The 8,750-nt window shown below is 30.2% G+C and overlaps 1 long non-coding RNA gene across 1 annotated transcript; it reads right to left on the bottom strand.

Moving 5' to 3' along the window:
- Positions 1-523: 523 nt before the first annotated feature.
- Positions 524-8,366, bottom strand: LOC129981561 (uncharacterized). Its single transcript, XR_008785324.1, has 4 exons — positions 8,245-8,366; positions 5,173-5,343; positions 3,959-4,133; positions 524-3,278 (listed from the first exon to the last, which is right to left on the bottom strand). It is a non-coding gene; the product is annotated as an uncharacterized LOC129981561 (long non-coding RNA).
- Between the last annotated feature and the right edge of the window lie 384 nt (positions 8,367-8,750).

Here is an 8,750-nt window from a genome sequence, read left to right on the forward strand (position 1 = left end):
TTCGTTGCTTCAAAAGTGTTCCATATTATCTGTCGAGTACTTCAAATTTTGATTCTTAAAACTTTAATTTTATTTAACACAACAATGAAATAAATCGCCTTAGGATTTGAGATTCGACAGATTTTTTCATCCCGAGTTGAATTCGAATTTTAAAAGGTTAATAGGGAAGAACAATTATGCATTTAAGACAAAAAATTGCAGTTTTTTGGAATGCTCAAAATGTCTATTGAGAGAATATCCCCTCCCTCTCCTCTACTAAACAGATTTTAAGGTCGATTTTAATGTGGAAGGCTCTTATGAAATTTCGGTATTCCGATACAAAAGTAATTCGGAAACGTATCTTAAGTGCGCAATTGATAGTATAGAGAAAGTTGAAGCGCGCGCATCTCCAAATTTAAAGAGTGCTTAATTTCAATATTTGGAAAAGATGCATGGTACGATTTTAAATATATGGAATGAATGGGAGATTAATTATAGAGCATAATTTAAAAGTAAGCCTAATTTTGAAGACTTGCTGCTCTCTACTAATTAAAATAGATAATTATGCCTCTGAAATTTTACGGATTTAGTTTTAAAAATTTAATTCGATCTACTAATATACACCGTCCAACCTGGAAATGCTAGCTCACAATTTTCAATATACATTCACAAAGAATAATTATGTTTTACAAGAGAACAAAACTACCTTTCAGCACATGAACAAATCTTGCATTTAGGCGCAATCAAGCATTCGTCGGAAACAATGTTGAACATCCATTCAAATTGACAACTATTCACTGTTCATACGAGTGGTTACCTCAAGACTCGAGGTTTACAACACTTGTTCTAGGATCTTAAAGTCAATGATTACTGAAAATATACAAGATTTAGTTTACAAAGTTTAAACATAATATATTTGCTTAAATCCTGTAGAATGACAACATTTGCAAGGGAACTTCAATTATATAGACGATCTAATAAAACGTACTTTGTTTAAAAAAATATGCATTTTCCAAGAAAATAGAATTTATAAACACTATGAGAAGTTGATGCTAGAGCATGCATTACAATTTTAGGTACGAATTACGAGTGGAAAAAAAGATTACCTACAAAACATTTTACATTTCTCTAAAATACTTCAGTTATTAAAATTTGTCATTCATAAAACTAAATTACGTTTTCTTTCATATTTTAAATGCTTCAAATGAAACAAACGATTCTAATAATTTACTTGAGAAATTTCGCGACGCTGAAAATTACAACCCATTTAGAAGTTGAATGAAACATTTCTTTTACAATTCAATATATTTTTTCCTGTTCGATTCCAAGCTTCTCCCTACTGGTTTAAGACCTACTTCGCTAGAATAATATTTGTTTAATACTTAGAATTTAATATATATTGTTTCAATGTATTTGCTAGGAAATTAAGTGTCAACGAAGAAAAATTGAGCAATAAGTGAATGCCGTTTAATTTGAAACCTTTAATTTCGGAACCTATTTGAATTGAACAGTGATTATCCAGGTTAAGGGACGTTTAAAGGAATTATTGCGAAGCGTTAAAACTGCAAGCTCAATAAAAAATGAATTCAGAAAACTATTGTAAATTTCAGTTCAAAATAAATCAAGCAAGACGAATTTAATGTAGAAATGTTAAAATCTCAACATAAATCCGATTTTAATTAAATTATACGATTTGCAACTATCTTAAAATAAAAGATTAAAGTAGGAGCTAAACCGAGTTTTCATAATTTTTTTTCAAACGACTTCTAATTAGTCAGGTGCCAGAAGTTTGTTGAAAGGTTCTTTAACGATGAACGTATCAATATTGCATTAAATCGATTTTAACATTCATTTTTGTACTTTTGATATAACTATTGTAATTGATAAAGATTGTAAATTTGATATAACTATTTTCTTTACTATTTAAGTATGTTAATCTGGCTAATCTCATTAATCTGAAAATTCTAATTTCCAGAAGTCTTAGCTACACAAAATTAAGATGATACGGAAAATTTTTCAATAGTGCAACCAATGCCTCCATTATAAACTGCACTTGAGAATTTTCCAATTTCTCAAAATTTCACCCCCCTTTGATTAGGTTTTTTATGAATACATCTAATTATAGATATCTCCAAATTTAGCCTGGCTCGCCTACAAAGCTATAACCCATCTAACTCGATTTCCTTTCCCAGTACTACCGTCACCTTGCTAACACGCCAAGTACCGTTTCCCTGGGGACCGCAACTTTCCATTTAGACAGCCGGTCCCAAACTGCCTAAACGGAAAGTTACAGGGAAAAGCATTACTTGGCGCGTTACCCTCCATCCCATTTTCCGAGACCCTTTTCTTACACTCTCGAACTCATTTCCCCCATGAAATTCGTGGAAGAGCCAGGCAAGTGCAATTTATACTTTCAACATTGGTATTTACAACTATCGATAACGATTCAAAATTAAAATAAAGGATTGCTAATTTTCATTATAAGTCACGATTTATACAAATCTTAAATTGAATCGAATTTCAAAGACAAATTTGCTCAGCTGAATAGCTTGCGTATAATTAAGGGATCGAAAAGAAACGAGATTTAGAACGTCTTAAAGTTTCATACCGAGAATCTATAATATGCAAATATTACTGTAGTAAATTTTCCCCTAACTAATCTCTGAAAAGATTATATTAACGCATTTAAACTTTTTGACGTATAGTTAGATTAAACCCATGAACTATTTGAAATTAAATATTTATAGCCAGATTTTAATCATTGGAGGTTCTAACGTAATATAGTACATGTAATACGAGTATAAACCTGAAACATCCGAAAAATTCAGCGACTTGGAATCGAACATGTACATTAAGCATACAACTACTACGAATACAAATACTAATTTTTATCTGTATACAATTATAGTTTTCAATAGCTGTATCCATTTCATTTGAAGCCAATTTAGCTAAAGAAAGCAAATTTAAGGTAACTAGAAATTTAAAACTTAATTTCATTAGTTTACTATGAATTCAATGAAGTTCCCAACATTCAATATCGTTTTATAGTTACTCACTCAATTCAATTAACGAATTTAACTACATGAACTCGATTACATTATCTGTTACAATTTATTCATTTTAAATAAGAAAAGTACCAATGCCAGACAGTACATGGTTTGTTGAAACCAATGACATTCCACGCAGATGAAAATCCAATTAGGGAGCCGGACAATTCTTTATATTAAATCGTATACAAGTTAATTCACTTCTGCATCCATCATCCATTCAAATTCGGCGAGCTGAACAGTTCCCAATTCCTGAAAATTATATTTCATGAATTTTAATATGCGAAAGAAACTTTAGCATTATTTAAATGTAGAAACCGAGTTCATTTAAATTTATATACGACTTAAATAAACCGATAACTGTAGTTTCAATAAAGAACTAAATCTACAGTCCTAATGAACTATATTGTACTGCTAGAAGACCGGTAAAAGTTCTGTATAGAGAATGGGAAGGACTTGAAATCTCAAGTTAATTCTAGTGTTTAGAATAATACTTGAAAATGGCGTTTATCTGGAAATTCTAAACCTGTAATTATGCAATAAATTCGGTCGATTACATTTCAACTTGCATCTAAGCATACTGGGAAATTCTCATTCTATTGACATTTGATAACCGATCTACTTGGTTATCAGTAAAAATATTAAAATCTTAAGTTCCAATCTTTCATTTCAAGTAAGCATTGATAGTTTCATAGCAGATATATTTATATTGATGATTAGACTATTCCAAGTTTCTTCCCTTCAAACAAGTTCACCACTTAAATTTTAGCCCAGTGTTCGAATGCAAAAGGAAATTTGCAAATAGCTTAAACCTTGAGTTCAAAGGGCTAGAAACATCCGATTCTTTTCATATATTTAACAAATTAATTTTTAAAGAAAATTATTGCAGAATGCGCGGCATTTTTGAATCGTGAAATATTACAGTTTCTCACCTTTAAGGGAAAATATCCGGCCAACATTCAGATTATACCTCAAGTGAAGGGTAGGTTTGAAGTTTTCCATCTTCATAGATTGGATATATCATGCCTAGTAGTATTTGAAGTGGCAGGTAGCTGGTATCCTTTCTAAACTCATCCACAATGGCTTCAGACGAGTCATTTCAAATTTCTGCAATAGATTTAGTGTTGACGTTTTAAATATTTTACATAATATGTAAATATGACATTAAAATATACAATAGATTTAAAACAATTAGGTAAACGTCAGTTTTTATTTTAAAACTTTTCAGCGTTCAGAATAATTTAGTTGGAATACGTCTATTGAATTATTTTTTTAAGTTGAAACGTCTTATAAATAGGAAAATGGCACTACCGAAATTTCAAATTGGATGTATTCGCAAATTTATCATACTGAAAATTAAAATGAGAACGAGTAATCTTCTTAATATGGTTTACTACAAAATCTGAGAGGCTGTATGTTGAAATATCAGCTTTTCCCACCTGTGAAATAACGTACGTTCCGTAAATATCAATGAAATGCCAAATTCTAAACCGACCACAAAGTTATAAAATTGCAGAATGCAGTAGTAAAGTTGTCATTGTAAGTCCCTTCAATATCTCATCTTGTTATTGTGTTCCTTGTTCTTCGAGCAGAAAGATTTGCGCAATTTTGAGCTAACTACTGCTTTTCCCATGTTTCTTTCGAAGATTTATTTCACTATAAAGGCATTAGGGACGACACTTTAGTATTGCCATTTATACTAATGATTCAAATTTTTTAAATTCAACAAGTCCAGGTTTAATTTACAAATGAAAACCAAGTTGATATCGAAATCTAAATACGTTTGTTCCTATTCTAAAGCGAAGAGCATTTTATATCATTTAAGTTCAATTTAGAAACCATGATAAAAGGCTTTAAATTTCTTCCTTATGAGTATTAAAATTACATCTTCGATTTCACATTGGTCAGTTAGATATTTTCAAGATGCTTCTTTATATTGACCTCTACAACTTTTGAGAATAATCAACGACCAAATCTATCGAGTTAAAGAATCAAAATGTCTTTCCTCAAATAGAACTAATATATTGAATGTAATGAATTTATACCGAGTTTATATCCATGAAAAGATAAATTGCTTTGAATTTTTAAATCGAGAAATTCGTGGCAAAGTGCAAGGCATCTTTAAAGCATTGAAATAAAATATTACCTTGAGAAAACTTGAGCAACATCTGGAAGGGTCATTTTCGGGTGAAATGTCACTTGATGCGGTCTTTTTTCAAAAATTGAATGTATAGAACCTTCATAATACTATTCGCTTTAAAGTTGCAGCTTTCAGATCCTATTTTAAATTCAACCAAAGCGACTCCATTCGAAATATCTGCAATAAAACTGCAATTAATGTGATAATCGTATGCATTATTAAAAATGCAAATGTAATATTACAATATGCAAGGTCATCGCTTAGTTACAACAAGCAGAAATTGCCTTTCTTTGTACTCTAACTTACGAGATCTACAGTTTCATAAATTTTTAGTGAAATTTATATCTGCGTGACATGGATGAAAGTAACCCGCCTTTTGTAGCCTTGATAACGATTCTAAACATTAAAAAATGTTGCTTTCTAACTTTTTATGCAGAATGATTGAATCTCACTTTCAGTAACATTTTCAAGGCATCAATTCCTTTTATTTCAATCTGAAAAATTCCGCAGCATTTAAAAATGTAGCAATTGTACTGTAGCCTTTACCAACACTTTTTGTCAAGTTAACTTTTACAAGATTAGAAATTAACCCTTTGACTGCGTAATTTTTTTTAGAGTCACTATTTAGATGTAATGTTTGGAAATAAGTTAAAATATTTCAAGCACTGTAAACCGATATTTTTTTTTACACGATAATATAAAAATCAATAATCGTAAAGATAAACACTCAATTGCGAAAAACTCGCAATACAATAGAAATGCACCGATTGCCAGTCCGCGGAAATCGAGGGATAAGCAGCTGAAAGGTTAAGAACTAGTTCTTAAGTATTTTCAAGTCCCATGGCACATTTGTGTGGGTTTTTTTTAAATTTTAACTTAATATAAGTCGCGATGCATTACACACATTTCTGTATTAGTCTTTCCACATCTGAAGCATAATTCGATGCATAATTTACCTATACAAGAACTTGTTTATTTCCCGGAAAAATTTAAATTGTTTTAAGTAGATTTTCATTCAAAATTTAATCTACATTTAAGACTGTAGGTAAACTAATAAAAGTTAAATAAAAAAAATCGAAATAATGCACCTTCACTTGAATGGTGCCAGAGAGGAGCCATCCGTATGCAACGGATAAAAAGATTTGTTCCACAGACTTATTTATCTCAACATTTATGAAAGAATTTACTACATTTACAGTTTCAATTTATTTCAACCATTTTTAAAAATTCGGTCCGAATCAGAAGTATACCATTTTCAACTTATGCAAATAAACCAGTATTTAAGGCAATGTAGAAACCTTTACTTTTAATGTTCTGTCTACAAAACGTTTATTTGAGAGTTTTATTAAGTTAATTCTGGTAGAAAGAAAGATCAATTAAGCAAGCAATATTTCAAATTCTTGAAACTTTAAATCAAAAATGTCACTAATATTTTCACTCATTTCAGTAGATTTTTTTATATTTCATGAATTTTTTGCAGTAATTTGGAATTTTATATCCTACCTAGTTACATTAAAATTTTCCAGCTAAATTGAAAATTTTAGAAATATCAACCTTGACATTCTTTAGCAATTAAATTGGAACTAGCAGTTTTAAATAAGAATGAACGTCTACTATATATATATATATATCTCAAATTATCTACAAAATCTTAAGTTTTTGCTAGAAAGTTCGTACAGTATATAAAACTAAATTTTAAGGGGTAGTGTGTCGCAAAGGGTTAAGCCAAACCTTGCATATCTTATTTTTTTAATGTTATTTCAATTTATAGAATGAGAAAAAAACACTCAGTGAGATTTAATGCAGTTTAATCTGCAAATTTTTCGAACAGAATCAATTAAATTGAGTACGACAATATTTCTCGGCTGATCATAAATTTGATTGGTTCAATTTAATTTGATTGTTTCATTTTGCGACCATATACTTGACTGATTTTATTTCCAATACCCACAACAGTATCATTTAATTCAAAAGATGGCCTTTCAATTTCATGCGCAATACCTTTCGTCAAACATTTGACTTTTCCACTAATCTGCCATATATTCAAAATACTATGCACTTCAGCAATTCGAAGAAATTGTATTTTCTCAGCGGAAAAGTTAAGAAGCAAAACTGTCAACTTTAAAGTTTCTACATAAATATATGCAAATTTTATTAATTTTCAAATAGTCTGATCGCACAAAGTTATAGATACTAGTTAATTAGTAAGGTAAACTCGGAAGCCATAACAGAAACTATTTGAGTAGCGAAAGATAACCAATCCACATAAGGAATTGATTTGCCTAGAAGTATTACAACAACCCACTTAAATAATTGAAAATTACTTCAAAACGAAAATAAAACTAATCAAAATAATTCAATTTGAGACCGACAATACTCTGAGAATTTAAAATATGTTAGGAACTATATAGATATGAATTAAAAGTTTTAAACTGAGCTTTCTAGTCGCTTGGGCCATTGCGAAATTCGAGGAATATTTCAATATTTGTCATTTTAAATTTACTTTGTAACCTTACGATTCTGCATCTAAAGATTGAAGCTCTAAGGGAACTATGAATAACCCCGGAGGAATGCGAAGTTATATTTTCTTTATAGTTTAAGATTTATATAATCAAAATAAACGTCGATTTCCCCCTGAAGGTTTTAATTTCGAGATTTTTTAAATTTCGAATGATTAATTAGAAACAATTATTAAATCGAAGCTCCGATTGAAATTCTATCGTTAAACGGTCTTCCCAGCTCAAACGGTAAATATGCACGGCTTTCAAATATAAAGACTAATATAAACAGAGTTAAAATGTTAAAGTATAGTATTTCAAGTATTCCCATTTCCATTGAAAAACTCGAAATGTTTTTTCCGTGTGAACTTGGGCGAGAAATTCATCTTTATTAAAAATAATTTTAAACAAGTCAGAAATAATTTCAAGTCACATGCTAATCAAAACATTCTGACACCAATGAAATGCTAATCAAAATTTACGATAACCACTAATTATAGAAATAACGTTTAATGTCGTACTAAGTCACTAGCGCAACTTTAAAATCTCTATAATAAGATTTTTTAACATTGTTACTCACCAATATAAGGAAAGTTTGCTTCGCCATTAGGATTTCCGGCTACTAAGATTTATAGTACGCTCAATAGAACATGGAACAACCACCTTTCTACTAATCATACCCCAGAAACACTTTAAGCGAAATTGCAGGATCCATCGAGTATAAACCTATTTTAAAATATCTTGAATATCTGAAAGCCAATCAAAATGGTCCTAATACAGCTTTTTTCTGCGGGATCTTTCGAAATACATTTGCATAAAACTAATTCATATTTGCTTTTCTGAATACCTCAGTATCATGGTGATTGAATCCAGGTTTCTATATAGGATGACGTTGCTTCGAGATCTAATTATTGATAGTTCGTCATATGTGCAACCTTTTGAAAGTTAAATCTAATATCGCTCAGTACCTAAAATGATAATTTCTCCAAATTTTTCAAATTCATAATTCATGACCAAATTTTCGTAATGTATTTGCAAGTATTTAACGCGTCTCTGCTAGTCTGAAGACTACATTGACCTGGTCGA

The sequence above is a fragment of the Argiope bruennichi genome, chromosome 8, assembly GCF_947563725.1.
Source record: "Argiope bruennichi chromosome 8, qqArgBrue1.1, whole genome shotgun sequence".
Taxonomy (NCBI): domain Eukaryota; kingdom Metazoa; phylum Arthropoda; class Arachnida; order Araneae; family Araneidae; genus Argiope; species Argiope bruennichi.